Below are 14,063 nucleotides of genomic sequence, written 5' to 3' on the forward strand. Positions count from 1 at the left end.
ACTAATATACCATTCATAGGTACCTCAAATAAAGTTCAAGCATTCAAATAATCCAATATTGTAATTTCATAACCTATACTAATCATTCTCAACCAATTATCAACCAAGAGGCTCAATAAATAAGCTTTCCTTCATTTACTAATCAAGCATCACAAGTTTAATACCAAAATGACCAAATCATTTAAGCAAACATTAATTGAAAGCATTTACATAATAGCTCCAAATATGTATTTACAATCATTTTTAACTTATAGAACTATATTCCTTAGGATTTACTAAATAAAAGGACATTATCTTAATATTGACATCCTAGGTACATGTCAAGACTCAAAAGAAATACATCACCAACACTGAGTACGGGATTTGTTGTGGATGCTGAGATGTAGAACAACAGTAATACCTAACCTGCAACCAATTAAAAATTCAAGCAGTAAGCAACTCATGATCTCAATGTATTCCACTTTCAACTATTAACCAAAATGTACATTTCACAACATATAAATCATCTCATGAACTATTGTACCTTACCAAAATATATATTCCAACAAATGGCACCCAATGCCTAACGGTTAGACCGTGATTAAGATTTTGTGCCCAGTGCTAGTCATTTAACTCGACGAAATCATTGGTGTGCCTAGCACTAGTCGAACGAATCAACAAATTATTGCGCCCAACACTAGTCGGATAACCAACGATAATTGTACCCAGCACTAGTCGAAATTCCATAATATTACTTTCATCACTCAATATCATATTTTAATATATATAAATCCATATACTTCCATTCACTTGAATTAGCAATTATATTAGAGATATAATAAACATCAAGTAGTAACTACATTAATTAAATCAATTTGTAAAGTTCGAACTTACCAAAATACGGCGGATGCTACGAATCGAAGATGCCTACTCAGTGATCTTTTCCTTCCTACAGTTGATACTCGATCTATTATTCTCTTGATCTAAGTTTAACAAATTAGTTCAATTACTTAATTTGAATACCATACTTGTTTTTAATTAAATCGATTAACCTTAGATCATAATTTATACTTTGACTAAACAACAATTGACATTTACTCAACTCAATCATTAACATCAAAATTAGGTTGATCACATTTTCTTCTAATTTCCATAATTAACCAAATATACAAATAATTTATTAACAATCCCTAAATTCTTGAATTTTATAATTTAACACCATGCTAGTTTAATTTATAGCATTTAACTTCTTAAAAGTTAATACTAACAAAACTCATAGCACAAAATATTTTACTTGCTCAATGAACTTAGTAATTCAACCCAAATTTCCAGCACAAATAACAATCCACCAAAACAGTCCCTATACTTCACAAAATTAAAAATTTTACCCCCCACATTTCAAAGTTTGCTACAATATAAAATCTCAATGCACAAATTCATGAATTAGCTTACAATTCTTCCCACTTCTATTTCTACTTCAAAAATATACCCCAATAGCATTAAGAATTTAGATTTTCCTACCATACTAACTTGTTTTAACATCAACAACTGTAAATTTTTTAACTTGGGTAATTTAACTCACGATCTTAAGATTCCAAAAACACAAAATTAAAGAACCAAAAAAACTAACCAAATTGAGCTCTAAGGCATGAAACAAAGTGGCCGAATGTTCTTCTCCCCTTTTCGGCATGCAAGGAGAAAATGAAGCTTTTAATTGTTTTTCTTCTTTCTCCCCCCACTAATCTATTTGTTTCCTTATTAAACAATTTCTTTTCATTTTATATTTTATTTATTCTAACCAATTTACTAATTGTCTCCATATACATAATATATTTATATATTTAATATATACATAAAATCATCATAAACATCCACTATCAAAAGTCCATATAAGTAATGGTCTATTCATTGAATAAGTCCTTAATCTAATCCCACTTTGCAATTTAATATCAATACAAATTTTATAACCTATTTAATTTAATCCTTATACTTAATTTTTTAACCACTAATAATTAAAATTGTCTAACTATCATTTAATTCACTTATAAGGTAACTCTAAAAATATTATAAATAACTATTAATAAGCCCGATTCACAAAGGCGGGGTCCCAGAAGTATGTTTCCTGACACCCCTGACTTACGGGTCGTAACAGAATTTTTAAGGCTTAATGGTATAAAAGGTACTCAAAAAATTTTCCGTTAAAAAAAATCAATTAAACCCTTCCCAACTTTTTGAAACCAATTGGCCCCTAAACTGACAATTTGGATCAATGAGACTTTTTGACCAATATTTACCATTATAAACTAATGACAACACTAATGTGATAGTTATGAGTTAGCACATGAATGCTGACATGGCGGTCCATATTAGCATTGGCGATTGGTGTGGTATTCCAGTGTCAAAAAAATAATTTAAAAAAATGCTAAAATTCAAGATTAGAATGAATAATCTAGAGAATTACAACATGTTTGGTTCACTAGAATAAAATAGGGTTGTAATAGAATTGAATAGACATAATAGTGGTTTGGTTGGATGGAATAGAATGAGTATTATAATAGTATTCATGTGTTTGATTGAGATGAATAGATATGTAATAGAAAAAAAAATTCAAATGATGAATATGCCCTTTAACATTTTAATGCATTTTCCACGTCAATTTAATATTAAAGAATAATATTTTTCTATCAAACTAATAATATTTAAATATAAAATGTTTTATATTAATTTAATATTTTATTATAAATTATATTAGAATATTTTATTTCATATTTTTTGAAATTTGAAAATAATATTTTATATTAAATTATATTAAAATGTTTTATTATTATATTTCCTGAAATTTATAAATAATAATTTATATTAAATTATATTAAAATATTTAAAACATTAATATGACATACATCCGTGTCATTATATCATCTTGCAATAACATACAAAAGATTATATTAATCCAACACTACACCTATTTACACATATAAAAAGTGGCAACCTACAATTAGATAAAAAAAAAAGCTATATTAGGTCACCACCACATCCATTTACACATTTAAAAATATTTTTAAAATATTACTATGACATACATCCATGTCATTATATCATCTTGCAATTACATAAAAAAAAGTTAAATTAGTTCACCACCATATCCATCTACACATACAAAAAGTTACAACCCTCTATGGCATACAAAAAGTTATATTCATCCAACACCACCACCACCACCACCACCACCACATCTTTAATGGGTAAAAATATATTTTCTCACTCATGCTAATCGCATAGAAGGTGTTAAACTTAGAAAAACGATAATTTGCATTGGATGGTTAGGAATTTTGGTCAATATATCAATTCGCTCATTATCAGTTAAATATTCTATTTCACCTAAAACCACATAGAGAGTTTGTACATTTTCTTGAATGATCATATTTGAATTCTCTTGAATGAGCATTTCTGAGGCAATGTTCCTACTTAATTCAAGGCCAACTGTCCTTATATTATCCCTTAAGAACGTGGCAACACCGATAAGTGAAGTAGAAGAATTTGGTTCACTAGCCTCAGAACTCTTTTTCTTCTTCTTTGAAAATGTAGCATCCACTTTGTTTAGATTAGACAGTTGCAATTGTATAGTCGAGACATCCATCTAATCTAAGGAAGCATCAAATTCGCATTTATTGTCATTGCTTCCTTATTCACTGGCAATATCCTCAGCACATAATTCTTCAAAAATATTAGCAGTTGTTTGAGCATGGCTCAATCTTTTGCATAAATAGAACCAAGTTGCTCATAATAAGGGAAACTTCGAGTTTTCAATTGCTTAGCTTCTTTGACTTTATAAAAAAAAGATTTCATAACCATTACACACTATATGGATATAAGTAAGTTGATAAAAGAAAAGAAATACAAAAAAAAAATCTTACACTTATATATGAGTCCCACACTACATCTTCAGCTACAATCATTTGCCTATGGTCGTCCTTGTAACACCCTCCACTCGAGTAGATAAACAAAATCCAAGTATTAGGTATTACGTCCTAAAACAGATGTAACTTAAATTTTTTTGCCTATGTTCCAGTTCTATCTATAAATATTAAAAAGTCTCTTATGGGTGTACATTGTATGGTTTACATATACAATTCATGATAATAGAATTTTAGTATTCTCTATTTTATCTCTCGGCCTACTGTATACATATTGAAATGTTACTGAACAAACTTATGCTTAGACTTAAGCACACTACTAAACTTTCTCTATATGTACAACAACCCACCGCGCTACTTCCTTTTTGGCGTAACCCTGACATCATCCCTCGATGCATACTATTTTATAACCTGAAACAAGAAATAACTTTAGAAAGTTCATAAAAACTTAGTGAGATAATCCTTAAATACCTATTTCATTATATCAGAGTATGATAATTTCTTGGAATGTCCTTCATGTGTCTTTTGACTTTTCTTTATTCCTTCAGGCAGTTACTTCATTAAGATTTCCATTAACAGACTGTAATTACTTCTTTCTATTTTTGACATTTGTCTTCTTTTTTGTGCCTTTAAGGATTTATATTCCTTTCATATTCACACTACAAGGTTCCAGATTCAAGGTCCATACTCAAATGATCTTTTCTTTCCTTTGACCATACTATATATTTTTCACTTTCTATGTCCCTTATTAATTCTCATCTTTACATAGTCTTATCACTTCATTTACTTCACTAATAAGTTTAAATCTTATTTCATACTTACTAATTTTGCCACTACTTTCGGGCGAGGTAAACTACGCCCAGTACTTCACACAGAGTTAGCCTAGATCTTCCTTACTTTAGGGTGTTATCTATACATGCCTATAACACATATATCAAATTTGCCACTTATTCTAGCATGCTCTAGCTTCACCTTTCATTTCTCGTGACTATGTTGAGTTCACCCATTCATTTACATACAATGCCTTTCTTTTAAAGTTCACTGGATAGTCCTTTTTACTCGTGGTACGTTATCTCTTACACTTACTATATCTCAGGGTCATATATTTACCTTACATTCAGAGAACCATTAATACCATTCTTTCTTAATTCCTTTCACACTATTCATTCAAAATTTTACCATGAATGCATTCTTTTATTAAATAGCCGCAAAGGCTTCCTTTATATTCGCCACAAGGGCTTTCTTTTACAGAGTTTCCCCACAAAGGCATTCCTTTTGATAGAAATTACCACAAAAGTATTTCCTTTCAGAGATTGGCTACAAAGGCATTCTTAAATAGAGGTTGCCATAAAGGCTTTCCTCTACATTCAGTACTTGCCACAAAGGCTTTCCTATCCAGAGTTTTGCCACAAAGGTTGTCCTTTTAGAGTTTTTCCACGAAGGTTTTCCTTTTCATCCAGTACTCGCCACAAAGGCTTTCCTTTTAGAGCCTCACCACAAAGGCGTCCCTTAAGCGGTTTATCATAAAGGCTTACCTTTCTAGAGTTTTGCCACAAAGGCATTATTTACATCCAATACTCACTAGAAAGGCTTTCCTATCCAGAGTTGTGCCACAAATGCATCATTTACATCTAGTACTTGCCACAAAGGCTTTTGCTTTCCCAGTGATTTAGGCAATAGGAATTCGCCTAGACTCACACTTAGTGAGGTTTTCCCCTTATCATCCTAGGACACACAAAGAACCACATTAAGTAATAACCTTCCTGAATTTTTCTCATGTGATGCCATAATCCACCAATTACGATTTTACACGATATAGTCTTCTTTTCATATGATACCATAACCCACCAGCTACGATCTTACACGATATGGTCTTCAACGCTATGACCATGGACTTGTCCTTTTAGAAGTTCGTGTTTTTAGTCCAGACGAACCCCTTTGATGACTCCGGAGACAGACACAGACTCTTCATATTTATACCCATCTTTCGTGAACTCATCATATCTTGACTCACTCGTAACAGACACATCCAGATTTTACAGACACATTAACATTGTCGAAACCATTTTTAAATTTGAAAAACGGGGATCGACTTAAAAAGAAAAATGGGAGTCGCCACCGATCTTTTATGGTGGTGTGATCGGTCACCTTTAAAAACAATTTTGGTCCGCGAATGTTGAGAAAATAGGTTCGGGAATCGGTTACGCACGAGGAAGGGTTAGCACCCTCGTAACGCCCAAAATTGGTACTGAATCGATTGTTTAATGTCTTAGTGTCGAAATTTTGAAAAGATTTTAAAATACGATCCTTCGAAAAGAAAATTTGAGTAAAATGGATTGGATGATAAGACTCTTTTATTTCAAAGAAATAAATTATCGCACTCAGTAAGTTAGAGTGTAATATTTCAAATATTCAAAGTTAAGTTTATCCTTTGACTTTTAAAACCTACGCATTTTGAGAAGGATATCGGATTATTTGGGTCAAATGAGAAAATCAAAACCCAGTAAGTTTAGGGTTCGATTTCACAAAATTCCTAAATATCGAACATTGCCTTTATTTTTAAAATCCTCGTCTCGAGAAAATAACATGTCATATCCAATGCTTTAGGACACAACGTGTCGAATTCCCGAGAATGGGTTTTTATTTGAAATTTGTATGTTTGAAAAATTTCGATTATTTAGATTCGACGAGGAAAATTGGAACCCAATACGTTAGGGCTCAATTCTCTCGAGGATTCCAAACTTCGAGTATTTTGAAGATTTTTGAATAAATTGGTTTTGATACTCAAATGATATTAAGCATAACTTTTTAAACGAATAAAGTATGATGGAGCAAAAATGTACATCGTGAAGTGATAATTCGTAAATTTAAATATACACTAATGTATGAAGTATAACCAAGTATATAAGCAATACAATACATAGGAGCAATAATTTCATATCCCACATTGTACAACATTCAAAGATTAAATGAATCATTAACCAACTTCAAAGATCTACTACATGAATAATAATATTTAGATGAATTTTGAAACAAATGTTATGAAAATTAAGGTACGTAATAATATACATGTATTAATTTAAATAAGTAATGCATAGGGATTGAAAAACTTTATAAAAATAATGATCTATATAATAATATGTAAAAGTTGAAATATACAAAATATTAAAAAGGTAAATTTTAAAACAAAAATAAAACATCAAAATATATATATCAAATTTATCAAATCTTCAAAAAATGCATATTAATAAAAGATAAATTAAGTAATAATATATTAAATTTTTCTTGAAAACGTATAATGAATAAAAAAAACTAATGTATAATGCATTTAAATAATATAATTAACAATTTAAATAATATATTTTATATTTTAAAATCATACTAATAACAAGTTTAACAATAATAACAAACCTAAATATTAAAATAATGTTTAAATATTAGAAATAACAATGTCAAAATAAGAATTAAATGTGTTTATCATCAAATAAATAAAAAAATAAAAAATAAATTGCAACCGAAATTAAGAAAGAAAAGCTAAATTGTTAGTTGATTCAAAGTTGAGGGATTTAAACAGCAATTAAACGCACGAATTTGGATGCTCAAATACAATAAATGAAAACACGGATCTAAATGAAATTAAAACCAAATATGAAGTAGAAGGGCTTGCTGCATAAATAATCCAAATATAACGTATAAATTAAAATAAATAAAACAATCGAATCAAATTCATATAAAAAGTAGAAGGGCTTGCTGCATAAATAATCCACAAAGGCAAAACGCGCGGATCCTCCCCGGGTCGGGTCACCGTGCGGGTCACAGGCCTTTAAACGGCGCCGTTTCGAGGCCACTGAAGCAGGCCCTAAACGGTGTCGTTTCATGCACCATATAAAAACTAAACAAAAGCTCTAAACTTAAACCCTTTTCAGTCCTTTAACTTAGCCGAAATGTAGCCCCCATTTTTTCTCTAGCGCCGCAACGCCAATATCCCATCCATCTTTGATTTCAGACGGAGTGAACGGAGCTCCGTTGGTGCGCCTTTGCAAAGGCAAGAGTTTCCTTCCCCCTTTCTCCGATTAGCGAACACGAACGTAAATAAAAGAAAAAAGAAATAATTGTTAAAAAAATAAAACCGAAAAATCACCTGTCAGTATTTCAAAATTTTTCTATTCTCATTGCGTGTGTATTGATTTTTTTTGATATCATCCGTGCCTCTATCTTTGAGTACATCTTTGGGTTCTTATCACCCGAAAACAAAAAGAAAAAGATAAAATAAAAAATACAAATTTTCTTTTTTGTTTTTTTCTTTTTCTCTGCTTTTCTTTTGCTGTTTGTTTGTGTGCTGCGCAGGTACGGGTACAGAGATGTACAGAGGCCAGCTAGAGGCTCGTGGTGGCGCTACGTGCATGAGGTGCACGTGGCTGGGGAGAGGAGGCCACTGTTGCGGCGGCTGGAGGGAAGTGATGCTAAAGGGCTAGGGTTTCTGATTCTTTGTGTTGGGCTTGGGTCCACTTTGGGCTGATGGTTAGGGTTTATTTAGGTTTAGTTATAATTTTGGGCTAGACATTGGGTTAAAATGATTTGGGCCACGTTTGGCCCATGTATTTGGACTGTGGACTTTGATTATATTTGTTTTTTCATTTGGTTTACTTTAGTAGCGGGCCGGGCAAATTGGGCCTATTACAAACATATTTGAATTGTTCAGACACAAGCATACTTAAAATTCAAAATTCAAGTTTCATCCTTTGACCACAATACTTCATGTTATTCATACATGCACGTTCATAAATCTTATGTTCCCCATCAAATTCATCACATTATACTTTACTAGTCTCTATTTCATGATTTGGTTACTTAGCATAGAAGTTTCTTAGAACATACATACTTCATGCAAGAGTCAGCCTAGGGACTCACCCGATAACCTCAAAGGGCAGCTTAGCTTTTAGATCCATCTTTCAACCAGATGCTACAACCTCCTTTACCTGGTAATCAAAGACACTTTGTTACAACCCATCCTGGTAACCATTATCATCATTTTAAATCCAAACATCTCCTAAAGCCATATTTCTTCAATCATACTTACAGATCTGAGTTCCCTTGACAGGCAAAGTCATAGAACATACCTTGTAGTGAAGAAAATCACTAGGAATATCCAGGATTCTTAACTTCACTCAGAGAAATGTTTCTATCTTTCTTTAGCACTAAATCTTAATATTTTTAGATAAAAAAGGGTAAAGAAGATAATCTTCTTCTTAACTCAATCGAAGTGTCCCTTTAACTTAACCCAAGTCTCCATGGAAACTTGGTAAACATCCCATCAAGAATGAGTGGCCTTATCAAAATCTGCCACCTCTAAGAACTCACTCGATTACTCCTTTAACCTTTAACCCTTTAAGTCCACGTTTGATCAATTCCCAACTAGCTTACCTCACAAATTAACTAGTACGAGACCATATTGGTTATTGGATGTACTATATCACTGGCATGAACTCATACCTTATACTCATTCCTTTCGTATTTCCACTTCTATTTCACTTATAATTGTAATATGACGGAGAGTCTTAGTCTACTTATTTTCACGTCGGAGTCTGCTCGTTCTATACGCCAAAAAAGGCTCTTGGGCGAACACTATTTCACCAATAATACTTATTATACTATGCGCCATATTTATATATATTCTTACTAGTACTCATTGATTCACCATACTTACCTTTCTTCAGAGTTAGCCATAAGCTTTGTCTTTTCAAAGTATCCTATATGTTGTACATACCAAATTTGGCCATGAGTTCCTCTCTTTTCATTCAGAGTCCGCCAGCCTAAGGCATCACTAGTGCACTTAGAAAGTCCTTGCACTTAATCGAATCCTAACGTTGAGTACTTGAAACTCATCTTTAAGCCCTACTTTTATAAACAACACTTACATAGTCAAAACTTCGTCAGGCAGGATGTTACAACTCTCTCCTACTTAAGAAATTTTATCCTCAAAATTTTCATGATTCTAAGAATCTCATTGTTTGAAGAAGTTGGTTGTATACATATAACAACTCGTTTTAGTGCTGTCAGAAATAGTGGTTTCGAGACTACAAATTCGATGAGTGAGCCCCTAGATACTATTATTTAATATTTATGAATCAAATATAGTACTATATTGAATTTTGATTTGATAAATTTTGTTAATTGGACGAATAGTTAAGTTCAAGTAGTTTGTCCTTAAAGTCAAGTGGTTTTCGCGAATGAGGTATTAGGACCTTGTTTCTGTAAATCGAGATATTTACGAAATTACTATATAGGTGTATTAAATTTTGGTTAGAAAATTTTAACGTTCGGATAGTAAATTAAGTAAAAAGGACTAAATCATAAAAGTTGTAAAATTCACTCGATATTGGTTTTTATTAATTAAATGGCTTATTTTGTTAATAGGAGAGGACTTATATGGTAATTAAACCATACTGATAGAATATTAGGGATGGTTAGTGTTGTTTTTCATATGAATATATTATATTAATTATGTTAAATAATATTAAAACTTAAGTAATGAAAATATAAGAAGAGAAATAAAACATCAACATCTTCTTTATTTTCTTGCTATCACTGAATATCCACCATTGAAGGAGAGTTAGAAAGCTTCAAATATCTTTAACGTTTGACTCTTTGCATGTAAGTTCAGATCTCGCCAGTTTTTCGTAAGTTTTATGTTTTTGAGGTCGTTATAGCTTAATCTAGCTAACCCAGGGACTAATTCGTAAAATTATTAAATGTTTTGATTTATTTCATTGATGAAATTTTTAATTTTAATCATAGATTTATAATTTCGGTTCTTAAATAAGATTATCTTGTAAAGTGATTTTGGTTAATTTTAAGTTTAAGGACTAAGTTGTTAAAACAATAAAATTGTATGAAATTCTTGTGAAAAAAATGATAAATGTGGGTTGTGTCGAAACCACTTTTTTTGTAATTTTAAAAAATGGGGGATCGACTTTGAAAATAAAATGGGAGTCACCACCGATCTTTAATGAGGCGTGATCGGATCACCTTGAAAATAATTTTAGGTCTACGAATTTTGAGAAAATAGGTTCAGGAGTCGGTTACGCACGAGAAAGGATTAGCACCCTCGTAACGCCCAAAATTGGTACTGATTGATTGTTTAATGTCTTAGTGTCGAGAATTTAAAACGATTTTAAAATACGATCCTTTGAAAAGAAAATTTGAATGAAATAAATTGGATGATGAGACTCACTTATTTCAAAGAAATAAATTGTCGCACTCAGTAAGTTAGAGTGCAACATTTTAAATCCTCAAAATTAAGTCTATCTTTTGATTTTCAAAACCTATGCATTTTAATAAGGGTATTTGGTTATTTGGGTCAAATGAAAAATCAAAACCCAGTAAGTTAGGGTTCAATTTCCCAAAATTCCTAAATACCGCATATTGCCTTTATTTTTAGAAGAATTCTCGTCTCGAGAAAATAACATGTCATATCCAATGCATTCGGATACAACGTATCGAATTCTCGAGAATGAGCTTTCATTTATGTGTTTTGATTAAAGCATATCATCGATTATTTAGATTCAACGAGGAAAATTAGAACCCAATACGTTAGGGCTCAATCTTTTCGAAGATCCCAAATGCCGAGTATTGCGTCATTTTTGAAAACTTTTTGAATAAAATGCTCTTGTTATTTGGATGATATTAAACGAAATCTTTTGAACAAATAAAACAATGAAATAATAACGTACAACGCGAAATGGTGATCCGTAAATTAGAATGTACACTAATGAATAATGAATAATCAATAAATAAATTTAAACAAGCATAACAATAATTATCTCAACCATATATCATACAAATACCAACATTGGCAAGTAATAGAAGACTAATTGAAACCAAGTAAATTTACATAAACATAAATAAAACATACAAATTTAAAAAATAAATTAAGAAATAAATAGCCACGAAAGAATGGGAATGATCATTGATAAACCTTCTGCTAAAATGAATTTAAAGCAAATAATATATATATGAGAGTTTCAAAAAGAAATCCAAAAATAGAGTTAAAAACATATGAAATATAACATACAAAATAATATACAAACTTAACCTAAATAAGTATTACATACTAAATAAAAAAAAAATATAAGACCAACAATATCATGTATGTGAGGTAAAATAATTTTAATGAAAGTTATATATGTATAAAATATATATAGTTTAAGATTAAATAATATATATTACATATGTACATAAATATAATAAAAACAGTCTAAAAATAATAGTAAATAATAAAGTAATATATATATAGAAGTATAATCAAATATAATAATAATAACAATATAAATAGTGATGAAAAATAATAATAGCAATAATAATAAAAATAATTAAATGATTAGAAAACGCAAGAGGGACTAAACTGCAGTCAAAATAGAATTAACAGGCCGCAAATGTAGTTTAAAAAACACGGTGGGTCCAAACTGCGATTCGTGGATTATGAGGGGGCCAGATTGGAAATTATTCCATTTCCCAAAACGCAGCGTAGTGACGCGGACTGAAATGAGGCAATATCAAAATGCGGGGGCAAAAATTAAAAAAGAAAAAAAGGACCGATTTAAAAACCCTATAAGATCTGAAGGACCTTTCGCGCAATATACCCAAGTTTTGGAAAACGCGCGGATCCTTCCCTGGGTCGGGTCACCGCGTGGATCAGATGCTAATACGGCACCATTTTGGTGCCACTGAATCTAGCCCCAAACGGTGCCGTTTTGAACACTTAAAAATGCTTCTTAAAACCCTAAAAACCTAAGAGTCAGAGGACCTTTCCTTCTATTCTTAGCCGACTCGCAGACCCGGTGATTCTCCATTACCAACTCCGATTTGGAACGGAGCTAGCAGAAGTTCCGACGTCGTGTCGAGGTAAGCCCTTTTCTTCCCTTTCTCCTCTCTACTTTCTTATTAGTAATATCATATTTTTTAAAAAAGAATCGAAAAGGAAAAGAAAAAAGAATCCAATCGAAAAAGGAAAAAAGAAAACCTTTTCTTCTTTGTATTGATTTCGTGTTTGATACAGTATGCGTGGGTTCCCCCTTTACAAAAGTTTCGGCCTTTTGTTTTATAGACCGAGAAAAAAAATGAAAAAAAATAAAAAAATCCCTTCTTTTTTCGTTGTCTCTGCTGCTTGTTTGTTTGTGTCTGCTGCAAATGTACGGGGGCTGTGGACGTAGCGCGTACGGAGGTAGAGGCGCACGCGTACGGAGGCTCGTCACGTGCGGAGGGCTCGGCTGGGGCGCTAGGAGCCATGGCTGCTGTGTATTTTTGTTTTGGGCTTGGGATTTGGGCCATTGTAATTAGGTTTAGTTTTTGTTGTAATTGGGCCGTGTAAATGGACTTATGGACTTTTAATTTATTTTTAATTCTTTTATTTTATTTGTTTTTGTAAGGGCCGGGCAAATTGGGCCCATTACAGGCTGTATAGGGACTATAAAGAAATTAACTAGCATTGATTTGGTTAGATTGTGATAGTTTGAAAGTTTTGGGTTTAGGGGCTAAATTGAATAAAAGGTAAAAGTTTAGGGTAAAAGTATAAAATGATAATAAAAGGGCTTATATGCATAAGGTGAATTATTTAAATTTTTTTAAATGGTTAATTGAATTAAATTTATTATTTAGATAAAGAAACGAATCAACCAAACAATAATCGTGGAAAAAAGAAAGTTGGCGAAATAAACCACGGTGTCACGTTCATAGTCGTTTTTTGACTAAGTAAGTTCGTAAATCAAATTAAACTAATTTAATTTCTATTTTTGTGTTTTAATACCTATATATGTATGTTATAGTTGAGTTCATTTGCTTAATAAATGGTAAGCAATGAAATGAATTAAGTTGAAATGTTAATTAAGTTAAGGGTCATGATTGAAAATGGAGAAATTATATAGTTGAATTCATGTGATAAAGAAATACTTATGTAATTATTTGGTATGAATGTGAATCACGACCCGTATGAACCTCGTGAATACTTAGGATACAAATGACATGTCATTAGGGTTATTTACTTTTTCAGGTGTTGGTCTTGGATGTCCTATCGATGGCTGAGGTGCTGCATTTGTTACAGATTCTCCAGAGCTCATGTGAGTAGCATAATATAGTTTAACATCCCGACCCACAACTCATGTGAGCAGGCCC

Source organism: Gossypium hirsutum, chromosome D11 (assembly GCF_007990345.1).
Source record: "Gossypium hirsutum isolate 1008001.06 chromosome D11, Gossypium_hirsutum_v2.1, whole genome shotgun sequence".
NCBI classification, from domain to species: domain Eukaryota; kingdom Viridiplantae; phylum Streptophyta; class Magnoliopsida; order Malvales; family Malvaceae; genus Gossypium; species Gossypium hirsutum.